Source organism: Esox lucius, chromosome 13 (assembly GCF_011004845.1).
Source record: "Esox lucius isolate fEsoLuc1 chromosome 13, fEsoLuc1.pri, whole genome shotgun sequence".
Taxonomy (NCBI): domain Eukaryota; kingdom Metazoa; phylum Chordata; class Actinopteri; order Esociformes; family Esocidae; genus Esox; species Esox lucius.
In genome coordinates this window covers 2,656,376-2,668,909 of record NC_047581.1, presented here as the reverse complement: position 1 = coordinate 2,668,909, position 12,534 = coordinate 2,656,376, and the positions used below count along the sequence as shown (strand labels likewise).

At 44.6% G+C, this 12,534-nt stretch overlaps 1 pseudogene; it reads left to right on the top strand.

The window, feature by feature from the left end:
* The first annotated feature begins 330 nt into the window (after window positions 1-330).
* LOC117595427 lies at window positions 331-2,228 on the top strand (annotated as a pseudogene).
* The last annotated feature ends 10,306 nt before the right edge of the window (window positions 2,229-12,534 follow it).

The following is a 12,534-nucleotide window of genomic DNA, read 5'->3' as shown; positions in this document are numbered from 1 at the left end:
TGGGCATGGTTAGCGAGCGGGCTTCCCCCCCTCAGTCTCTGCCTGGGGACGGGGATGTCCGACTCCATAAGTCTGTGGCCTCTCTCCCGGTCGACCCTGGTAGGACGGACCGGGATGGAGGTCCGGGCAGCCTTCCTTTGAACTGGGCAGACCTCTCTGTCCGTCCTGTGGTTAGGTTGGGTCAACTGGGCTCAGATGCGCCGCCTGCTGGAGCCTCTGTCTCTTTGGTTACGTCTGTAACCGGTGGGGAGACGGACGGCTCGCCTCAGGTGGTGCGTGTGTCGTCCTCTCCCTTTCGAGGTGGCCCCGCCTTAGGCGGGTTGGCTGTTCATGGACGGCCCTCCCGCGGCGGTCAAGGCAGAGGACGCGTACAATCAATGGTTGGCTACGGCCCCTCAGCTGCGTGCTCGCCCGTTCTCTCTGTTCTACTCAGAGTGGCGTCAGCTATGCACTCTGTCGGGGTGGTTGGGCGTGACGCTGAGGAAGGGGTACGCGCTGCAGTTTCACTGTCAGCCTCCCCCGTTCTCGGGGGTCGTGGAGACCGTCATGTCGTCTCCTGTGAAGGTCACAGCCCTGCAGGGGGAGATTGCGGACATTCTGGAGAACGGGGCTGTCCCGTTGGGGCAGAGGGAGAGGGGGTTTTACTCCCCATACTTCCTGGTTCCCAAGAAGAAGGGAGGCATGCGGCCGATTTTGGACTTGCATGTTTGAACAAATGCGTGTCAAAGCAGCCTTTTCGCATGCTCACGACGAAACGTCTCCTGGAGTGCGTGTACCCCGGGAAATTTTTGCGTCAGCATCGATCTGAAGGATGCTTACTTCCATGTCCCTGTCCTGCCGCGCCACAGGAAGTTCCTGCGGTTTGCCTTTCAGGGTCAGGCTTACGAGTACACGAGGATTCCGTTCGGGTACGCGTTGGCCCCCCGCACTTTCACCGAGTGCATGGATGCTGCCCTGGGACCGTTGAGGGGTCAGGGGGTCAGGGTTCTGGCCTACCTGGACGACCTGTTGGTTCTGGCGCACTCGGCGGAACAGGCCAGGGTTCACACGTTCCGGCTAGTGTCTCAGCTCACTCGCCTGGGCTTTGCGGTGAACTGGGGGAAGAGTGCTCCCCAGCCCTGCCGACTGGTGGTGTTTCTGGGGCTCCAGTTGTCCACAGTCTCTATGAGGGCTAGGGTGTCCGAGGCGCGGAGAGAGGCCACTCTGCGGGCCTTGGCACATGTCCAGCCGTCCCGCATGGTGTCGGTGTTCGCCATCATGTCTCTCTTGGGTCTGATGTCGTCAGCTCACGCGGTGGTCCCGCTGGGGTTGCTGCACATGAGGGGTCTTCAACGTTGGTTCGCTTGCCTCCGTTTGGACCCGGTGCGCCACCGGCATCGGTTGGTCAGGGTCCCGGCCTCCTTGGGGCGGGACAAGGCTTTTTGGAGGGACCCGCGCACTCTGCTCCGGGGGGTTCCCATGGGCAGGGTGTCGGTTCGGGTTCCAGTCTTCACAGATGCTTCTCTCTCAACTGGCTGGAGTTGGACACGATCCGGCACGTGTTACTGCACTTCGCGCCGGCCCTACGGGGACGGGGCGTGCTAGTGTGGTCAGACAATCGCACGGCGGTCGCCTACGTGAACAGGCAGGGCGGGTTCAGGTCTCTACCCCTCCACCTGTTGGCGGTGCAGATTTGGGAATGGGCTCACGTGCACCTCAGGTCTCTGAGGGCTCTGCACATTCCCGGAGAGCTCAATGTGGGCGCAGACCTGTTGTCCCGGGGGGGTCCCCGGGACGACGAGTGACGTCTTCACCCCGACATTGTGGCTGAGCTCTGGAGGTGCTTCGGGTGGGCGCAGGTGGACTTGTTTGCGTCCCGGGAGGACGCTCATTGCCCCCTGTGGTACTCTCTTCTTGCACGGGACAGGCCCCCGTTGGGCGTGGACGCATTGGCTCACCGGCCGTGGCCGAGAGCCCTGTTGTACGCTTTTCCCCCTCTGCAGTGCATTCTCCCGGTCATGTCTCGGGTGCGGTCGGAAGGGCTGTCACTCATCTTGGCCGGCCCTTTTCGCCCGGGGGCCCTGTGGTTCGCGGAGGCGGCTCAGATGGCGGTGGGGACGCCGTGGCCGATCCCTTACCGCCACGGGGCGTTGTCGCAGGCTAACTGCTCGATAGGGGCGTTCCCTGTGCTGGACCAGCCGCTGCGGGCTTGGCTCCTGAGAGGGCCAGACTGCGGCGTCAGGGACTGACTGCGGAGGTGGTCGCGACTATTCAGGACGCGAGGGCTGCCTCAACGCTGGCTAGTTACTCTAACCGCTTGGGTGTCTTTGCCCACTGGTGTGAAGACAGGGGTGTGGGCTCTGTTGTGACGTAGGCAGTGTCCTGTCGTTCCTGCAGAGTCTCTTTGAGCAGCAAAGGTCCCCTGGCACACTGAAGGTGTACGCTTGTGCCATTTCGGCATGTCATGAGGGTTTCAATGGCGTGTCTGTGTTTAGCCACCCCTTGGTTAAACGGTTGGGTTCCGCTGTCTTCGGCCGGTGGCCTGGCGGACGTTGCCTCAGTGGGATTTGGCGTTGGTTCTGGAGGCGCTGTGTGACACGCCGTTCGAACCTATTGACCAAATACCTTTGAAGATGCTGTCACTTAAGACTGCCCTTTTGTTGGCTCTGACCTCTGCTAAGCGGGTCAGTGACCTTTGTGCGCTGTCGACACAACTCTTTGTGTGTCACGGTGGCCCTAAGGTGTGTGAGCCGTTGTCAAAACAGCGTCTGTCTCATTGGTTGTGTGAGGCGATTGATCTTGCCTATTCGTCACGTGGTGTCCCTATGCCTATTGGGTTCGGGGCCCACTCCACGTGTGGGGTGGCGGCCTCGGCCGCACTGTTAAAGGCCGTGGGGGTGGAGGACATCTGTGCTGCCCCGTCCTAGGGGATGCCGTAGCCGTTTGTCCGGTTCTACTTGCGTGACATGGCCACAGGCACGTTGGCCCACTCTGTGCTCAGCGTGGCTGAGTCAGATTGTGAGCTGGGTCCGTAGAGCTACTGGGACGGCTCATGGGTATGGGTCCGTTCACAGCTCCGTTATGCCTGTGCACTTGTGTGTGGGACGCTCGCCTTTGTGGTGCTTGAGCGTCTACTTGGGCGCCGAGTCCGGGTCTGGTCGTGTTCTCTGGGCTGGCCTCGGACACTCCGATTCAGTTGGGACTGATTGAGGAGGTACCGGTTGGGTTGGTGTTGTGTGTGCATTCGATTGAGGGCTGTGGTCAGCACGCAACCGTATGTGCTTAGTGTGAGTCGGATGGAAGCGGCTCCGTGGCGTGGTGTCCACGCCTGGGCCGTCCCGTTTGGTACTTATCTCTTATTGAGGTGGGTGTCAGACAGGGAGTACATCTTGGGCTCGCTCGCTTTGCCCTAAACCAATAGGAGCGAAGCCCCTATGGGCAAAGCTTCACGATATAGAACAATGGTTACTTTCGTAACTCCAGTTCTATGAGTGGAGCGTCGCCCATAGGGTTCGGACCCTGATCTGTCACTGACTGCTTTTCTCATGAAGAAAGGTATGTAGGGAGGCTGATTGGGGTCTGTGCACTGCTTTTATAGCCATGGGGCAGGTGGCTTAGAGCAATGCTATTTGCATATTTAAATTTTCAGTGACTGCCGATTGGCAGAGAGGGTAAACCAATAGGAGCAAAGCCCCTATGGGCGACACTCCACTCATAGAACTGGGGTTACGAAAGTAACCATCGTACCTGATCTTACCGCGGTAAGAAAATGCTTTAATTAAACAAGCGACATCTGTATATAACAACATAATGTCTGACCAGTGTAAAACAAATGCATCCATAAACTTCAAGTGTGTGTTACATTATGCCACAATGAATATATAGACCATGTAAACCTACCACTCAGACACCGTTCCCAATTATTCCACAGGGGGCACCACAGGCCACGCCCCAATACATTTTTGTCACACTGACACTGTTTCCACCCCGATTGACCTAGAATGCTGATTCTTTGTCTACATGCCTAATACCACAGGAGGTGCAATGCTGCATCAAGAACCAATCATGCCCACCATCTTGGATATTTTGTTGAGTGAACATTTTATGAAACCTATGAAAATGTACTTAAAATCAACAATAACACTGATTGACCTGGCAATCGGCAAACCTGTGTCCTATACGCAGGGGTGGGTAGTAACGCTTTACAAGTAACGCAAATGAGTAAATGAGTACAGTTTAAAAGGAACAAGTACTTTTCTAGTCACATTCTGGGGGCTGTACTGTTGTGGAAATGTCTCTAACCAATGTATTCTCACTGATTAAAGGGCTGAGTACCCTTTAAAGGAATGTGGGGGATTTGGTATTTGCCTAGGGGGCATCATTGACCGCCATCAGCAGATGAAATGGTTACTCTTTATCTGCACATCTGTATAACTAATCAGGGCATCTATTGTCTGTCCAGATGCTGTAAGAACTCTTAGAATTGAAGATGTTACCTATGGGCGAAGTACATCTTGTCCTTTGTGTGAAGCTTAGGTTGTAATAGAACAAAGGGAATGTGTCCTGTTGAGTTGGGGCAGTCGTGCAGGATTTTACCACACCCCTTTTCTATCTTTAAATACTGTTGATTGACCTGTATTAAGTTAGAGACTCCTCGGACGATTATGTTTGTAAGCGTTTGACGCATCTCTCTTATTTGACGCGTCTCTCTTAATAAAACTGTTAAATTGTGCCAAGAGAATTTCGTCCCTTTATTTCCTCCTTTAAGAGTTCTGATCAATAAAATTGCCATCACAGTACTGTTTACTCTTACTCAAGTATTTTTTTTTAAATAAATCGTACTCTTTACTCCATTACATTTCACCAACTCTTTTGTAACAATTTTGTCTTTAGTCGTTAGTCAAAAAATATCGTGGTGTAGTGATGTTTTCCCTCCCGCTCCTTTCAATGTGCATCGGAGTTCGAGCACAGACGTACCTAATTAAATGACAAACACTGACATCGAGATGGAAAGTTGTCAATTGGAGGACGTTGACAAGGGAAATTCCAATCCCTGGCCACAGTTGCACAACGATTTACATTTAAAATAGGCAACACAGTCATCATGAAATGTTGTCTTTTTATTTTATTCCCAAACACGCAACCATCTCTGCTTTCAAAAACTCATCATACCTCTGCAAGCACATAGAGGGCAGGTTAGCTAAGCGGTTCATGCTACTTAGCCAGCTAAATCCTATTATAACTATCTTTATTTTATTTGTTTTACTTTTTTTTTATTGAACACGTACAAGTACAGTACAACGAAATGCAGTAAAATATCCTAACTATAAAGTAATATTCTAGCTAACATATAATAACACTACAGCTTGTTAGTATATTTGTATTAGTGGTTCTTTGGGCTTGACTCAAACTTTATTATTTAGTCACTTTAGTCACTTTAAGGCACTTTAGTAACCAAAAATACCCAGTCTAGCTAGCTAGATTTTAGTTGAAAGCAATTGCTGCTAACCAGGTTGCTTATTTGATTGACAAGATGTACTGAGCATTACTACACAAGATATATATATATTTTTTTACCAGTAACATGTATGATGGTCTTAATTCACAATAATCTTATTTGCAACACAAATTAATAGAAACAGTATTATTTCTTTTTGCAATTTATTTTGTTTTCTATTCTGCATGACTATAAAACAAATGCCTATTCAAACATTAAAAATGCAGTTTGCGTTTGTATTTCTTTAATAATTTTTCCTTGTTGTTATTATGGCGCTAATGTCTTGAAGAAAATATGTAACTAGTGCTCAAGTACTTTTTGGACCAAGTACTCTTTTACTCTTACTTGAGTAGTTTCTTCAGGTGGTACTTTAACTTTAAGACTTTAGGATGAGTAACAATACTTTTTCTTGAGTACAGATTTTCAGTACTCTAACCACCCCTGCCTATATGTGTCTCCCTATAGGGTGATAAAAGCTAAGAGATATAATACAAGATGGCAGACAAAATGGCTGACCAGTATAAAACTTACAGATGCTTACACTTCATGTGTGCATTACATTATGGCACAATGAAAATACAGACCAGTTATATTATCCACACAGACACCTAACCAGATTCCTCCACAGGGGGCACCACAGGGCAAGCCTTAATGCATTTTTTCTGCCATCTTGGATATTTTGTACAGAGAAAAATTTATGAAACCTATAAAAATCTACATAAATTCAACAATAACTCTGATTGACCTGGACAGCGGCATTGATGTGTCTTACAGATGTAAAAAATAAAATAAATTATACAAGATTGCAGACAATATGGCTGACCAGAGTAAAATTTATAATAAAGTGCTTACAATGGGATTATTTCTGCTGCCATTTGATTACAATGTTGTTAACGCTGCTTCGCCATGCTAACCATGTCACAGAAGAACCCCGTCCCATGGTTGCTTATAATTAATATTCTTTAGATACTCCTCCTACAACGTTTAAGCTAGAAACTTTTGAACTTCAAAACGTTCAGGATTAAGTTGCTGGTATACAAACTTTTGATAACTGTTATAATATTTAAAATATTTAAATTTTAAAACTTCATTGACTTGAATGGGATTTCTTCGGAATTCTGAAGTGTCCATTATAACACCCATTGTAACATTCTTTTTACTTTTTGAAAAGTCACAGTTTTTGCAAACCACTTACTTTAACAGCTTTCCGAAGTACGTAGAGAAACCTTTAAAGTATTGTGAGTGTCCTCACATTCTTGGCTATTGTAACCTGAACAAAATTACCAAAAATATAATTCAGAACAAAACTTACAGCAATTTAAGGAAATAATTTAACAGAATTTCTAAAATTTTAACCAATATCTGCAATTTGGACCACTTTGCAAATGAGATAGTGTTTCATATCTTCGACTACTTCTCAGCTATTTGAATAAGAAAAAAAATATAAAAATATCATGACATGAAGAGTTTTTCCTACTTTTCAAAAGCAGCTCCAATAGGAAGTAATTTCTGAACCAGATACACAAACACAGTTTTACCTAAATGTTCCTCTACTTTTCATCTTCAAGAATCAGAAAATATCCCTTACCAAACTCAACATATAGCAACTGGAGTAAACATAGCAACCTGATTTTAGCAACAGTTCCCAAACTACTGCCATTTAACCCACCTTCCCAGCAAGATAGAGGAAAACGTAGTTCATATATTCCGCTACTTTTCAGTTACTTAAATCTGAAAAAATTACCAAAATATATTTCACCAAACTCAATAGATTGCAAAACCAGTAACCATAGCAACACGTTTTTAAGCAATATTTCCCAAACAACTGCCATTTATCCCACTTTCAGGGACAAAAAGATTTGCTGATTATTATCTAACTAATCTTGTTCTCGAGACAACACCGCTTTGTCTTGTGAAACGGTCTGATGACAGATTGGAATGTTTCCCTAATTGATGAGGAGTCCATTCTTCAGGATTAGTTTTCTATCCTATGGTCAGTAAACCAACCCCCATGCCTTTACTTCTGGGATATAAACCAGAACGGGGTTTGGGGAACCTCTCTCTTGCATTTTCCTCCCTTCTACCTGCATCTTTGCTCTTGCAAACTTTTATATTTGTTACTTGTATTGTAATTGTAATACACTCTTTAGATATTTATTTCATTTGTTACATTCATTGTCTATTTGGAATTAATCAAAAACGGGTCCAAAGCCAGTTCCTTCAATTGGAGGTCTGACAGAGATTTACTGAATGAAATTTAAAGAACTTAGACAAGGTAGGTGTCTGTATTAATTTGATTGATTCTCTAGGGTACTGGGACACTGTAGGCCTTCAGTGTCTTGGGAATTCGAAAGTCCCTGCTGCTTTTATTAGTGGTGGCAGGTCCTTTAAAACTTTTTTCCTGTTAGCAAAATGTCCCTGCTACTTTTCTTAGTAGTGGGTCGTTAGAACCCGCACTCAGTTCTATGTAGTAAAAGTCTTTGCTGCATTTCTTAGCAGTGGGGCGTTACAACCTGGACTCTCGTCCTGGTAAAAAGAGGCATTATATAGGAGTTTTTAATGTGACAGACACCATACCATAATACTGACCCAAAATATATACTGTTAAATTTCATTTTTATTCTGATTGAGAGATTTACAATTGCATTTACACAGTGTTCTAACTTTTTTGTGTCTGTTTAACCATGATGTTGTGTTGAGACAATAACAGTCTGGTTGGTAACAGTTGGTAAGTTCAACTAATAAATGCTGGAGTAAATCAATACAGCATATTGTACTTATGAGTTTTTCTGAAAAGCACTGACAAAGAATGGCATTGGATGGATTCAAACTTATTTGGGGTGTGGCCTGTCAGTGTAAATGGCTTACTAAGGAAGTAAAGTCAGATAAATTGAGGCACAAATATGGAGCCTACTTATGGGCATTTGAATGTCAAGGAATAATTGTGGAGAGGAAAGGCAAATGTGCTGATGTCAAAGTTGATGGATAACATGTGTACAGCCTCTGATTGCTTATGGGACACTGGCGATAAGCTGTATATCTCCAAATTCCTATCAGTCTTGGCCTGATGAAATTAAGAGTCTGAAACAGAAAGCAGTGGTAGATAAGGACAAATCCTCCATGTTTTGTGGTTATACTGTCGTTCCAGTCTTCACTGCACCATTACCATATGGGTCACAAGCACATTCTTCTTCCCTGCGCCTGTTACACCACATTTATCTGATGAGGATTTTTCCCCGGGAATGTCGTCTACTGCCGTTCAGTTGAATGGGCCAAGAGGGCCCTTGGTAGTGTTAGATTCTGTCCATTTCTGATCTATGAACAAAATGAATGCAACCGGAAGTCAGGGGAGAGCCATCTTTATTCAGCATGAATGTTAACCTTCCTTCTTTCATATTTCTCTCTCCAAATGATTACAACATACACACAGTCATTTATACCAGGACACATAGGAGGTGGTCAGTGTTCATAGCCAACCATTACACAGACTATTATAAGAAATTGTTTATCCAACAAAATACCCTTGTATGGTGTATTTCAACCTATGACCCAAGAGTTTATTCAGAGAGTCCTATGACATTCACATGCAAAGTTCCTAGCAGGTGGTATGGACAGGGTGTTTGGTACCCATCAGTAATGGGGCATCACATTTCCTATCTAGTTTCCTTCCTACAGAGATAATTAGTACTTTCCGACTGAGGACCATGGCCTCGGATTTGGAAGTACTGATTTTCATCCCCACCGGTTCACACTCGGCTGCAAACCGTCCCAGTGCATGCTGAAGGTCTGAATGGTTTGAAGGGGCCAACACGACAACATCATCCGCAAAGAGCAGGGACGAAATCATGTGGTCCCCAAACCTGACACCCTCCGGCCCCCGGCTGCACCTAGAAATTCTGTCCATAAAAATTACGAATAGAACCGGCGACAAACGGCAGCCCTGCCGGAGTCCAAAATGCACTGGGAACATGTCTGACTTACTGCCGGCAATGCGAAACAAGCTCCTGCTTCGGTCATACAGGGACCTGACAGCCCTTAGCAAAGGACCCAGGACCCCATACTCCCGAAGCACCCTCCACAGGATGCCGGAACACTGGACATTGTGTCATGCTTAATTCAATTACTTTTCATGCTCAATATCTCTCAGTAGAGATCAGCCTGCATCTATTACACTCAGGGGTACCGCTGGAACATGCCATGCTTTCAACCCCTCTATCCTCCAATCTATCCCTTTCCTCAAAGCAAACCACCCCAACAGTGATATCTGGGACCGTATATGGTCTGCCCTTCGCACACACAATTTGGCCTTGGCAGATTTCATATTGTTGAGGGATTAGCCCCTAACCCTTAAGACGTAGTTGATTATCAATGTTGTTATACCGATTATAAATCAGATGTACAGAATATTATTGGTTCTGGCATTATTTCTCTACTCTGTCAACACTATGCCAAAGCCCAACTGAATAATTTTCAACGTATGCTGATAGATTTGCGTGTGCCCACCGTGATTATACAGAGGTAACAGAGGCTTCCGCGGACTTGGATAATGATGTAATTTTACATACTGCGCAATCAAACATGAATGATGAGGGTACATAAGCAATTTGCCACAAAATGATACCTGGTCCGATTTTCTGAATTGGTGCAATCGTGCAGAGAAAGCTTTGCAGGAAAAGCAACATAGATCTCTCATGAATCTTAAATATGTTAAACCAGTTACCACTATTACTGGTGTTCCTAAACCTGTCAACATATATTAGTCTGTGACATTCAGTTTAACCTTACTCAGCTCCAGAAACAATTGACGGAAATAACAACAGCTTGAGCCCCTCTGATAACATAAAATAGGGGTGTTTGGGTAAATAATAATTGGTAAACAATCTCTTGAACCCCAGACCCTATCCGTCTTCCCCTGTCTCCGCTGTCCTGTACCTCCAATACCTACTCCCTCGTTGTTTTTGGTTGATGCCTTGTTAGGTGCTTGCGTTCTGTTGTGGGTTTGTTTAATTACATCTCCATTTATGTGTTTTCTGATTTAGACAAAACTTTTTTTAAAGATCCCAGTGGAAAAGATACTGACATGCTTCACTTTTATAAATAAACCATACGCTATACTATCAGGCAATAGGTGGTGTGTAAATTATTTATGTAATTATTCAGAAGCTCTCAAAAGTTTATGACAAACTATGAATTCCGATTGTTGCATATTTTTGAATGGACAAATACAATCAGGGAAAAAATTGATTTCTGAAGATTATGTTGAACTTTTTTCTTAGGAGCAATTTCTGAGGGGTCACCAAAAGTAGTGCTGTAAAACTGTTTTAGTTTGCGCCATCAGTCTGCTGTAGCTCTGCAAATTCAGCTATTGTGTGTGTGTGTGTGAACCCTACCAACATAAAACAAACTGACTGGATTAACCCCACGTTAGCTACGTGCATTGAGTGCCTTTCAGACATTAGACATGAACACTGTCACCTTGCCAGCTAAGGAGCAATACATACACTGAACAAAATTATAAACGCAACACTTGTTTTTTTCTCTCAAATATAAGACTTTCTCGGTGTACACAAAAGGCCTATTTCTCTCAAATATTGTTCACAAATCTGTCTAAATCTGTGATAGTGAGCACTTCTCCTTTGCCGAGTTAATTCATCCACCTCACAGGTGTGGCATATCAAGATGCTGATTAGACAGCATGATTATTGCACAGGTGTGCCTTAGGCTGGCCACAATAAAAGGCCACTCTAAAATGTGCAGTTCCATCACACAGCACAATGCCACAGATGTCGCACATCATACATATATTTACAGTGATATTGGGGATGGACAAATCATTGTTTTCCCAGGATGGCAAATCTGTCAAGAAGACAGGCCTCAGAGTTACTCATCTTATCACCTTTCTTTATCTTTGGTTGATAAACAAAAATAGCACCCAGAAACGGGTGACGTAACTTTAAGAACGTTTTTACATAATGATTTTGAACATTTTGATCTCCCAGGATATGGTAAGATGTTCTAGTCGCTAATATCATTTGTCTTTGTGTCAGACGTATTATGTGTATTTTAGAAAAATAAGACTGCTAGTACTGGCTACCAGTTGGTATGTAAGTAACCCTTCTTGTCCCGATTTGAACACTTGCTACCTCATTAATATCATATTGATCTTCAAACAGTTACAATGAGGAAATAAAGTTATAAACACTTAACACTGTTAAATGTGAATAAATAAAAGCATGGTGTAACACTTGTCGTGGTGTAGTGTTGGAGGAACCAGGCGCAGGCAGAGATCACGTTCGTTGGTTTATTAAAACAACAAACAACAAACCGAACACAAACGGAAAACAATAATTACTCTACTGAATGAAAATAAAAGTGAGCAACAATGCGACTTAACAACTAACATACAAACAGTAGCACAAACAACACTCACCAGCATACAGACCGCAACAATGATCCACAATGTGGGGAGCAGAGGGGAAACATATATACACATACAAACGAGCTAGATTGGGACCTGGTGTGGAAGATTGGAAACATGTGACAGTCCGGGATGTGTTCGTGAGATATGGGAACTTGTGAAAACATGGCACGGTGGCGCTGCTGCTCACCGCACCATGACACATGGTCTGACCAGTGATTGTTGCGTCACTCGTACCTAGATGTTCTAATTGTGCATTCTAACAATATGTTCTAATCACACCGCTTGGAATTTTGTCATTTAAGGGTAAGGCCATTTGGTCTCCGGTGTCACAAAAATGTTTAGGGCACAAATAATTGAATTTCTGGTAAGAAAAAAAACATGAATGACATAAGAACATACATTATTCTCATTTCTAAGAAAACATTATAACTGATATGTTTTTTACACATAAAAAGGTATCATGTTTTAATCTTTGAAATTACATCTATGCCACGTTCCGTCGTAGTGAAGTAGGAGTCAAACGCAGGGGATAGCTTGCTTCCTTTGATTTTGTAGTTCAAGCAAGCTTAAGAATGGCCTAAACAGGCAAATGGAAAATAACCAGGCAACAGTGAACCCAGTGAACTTGGACTAGAAC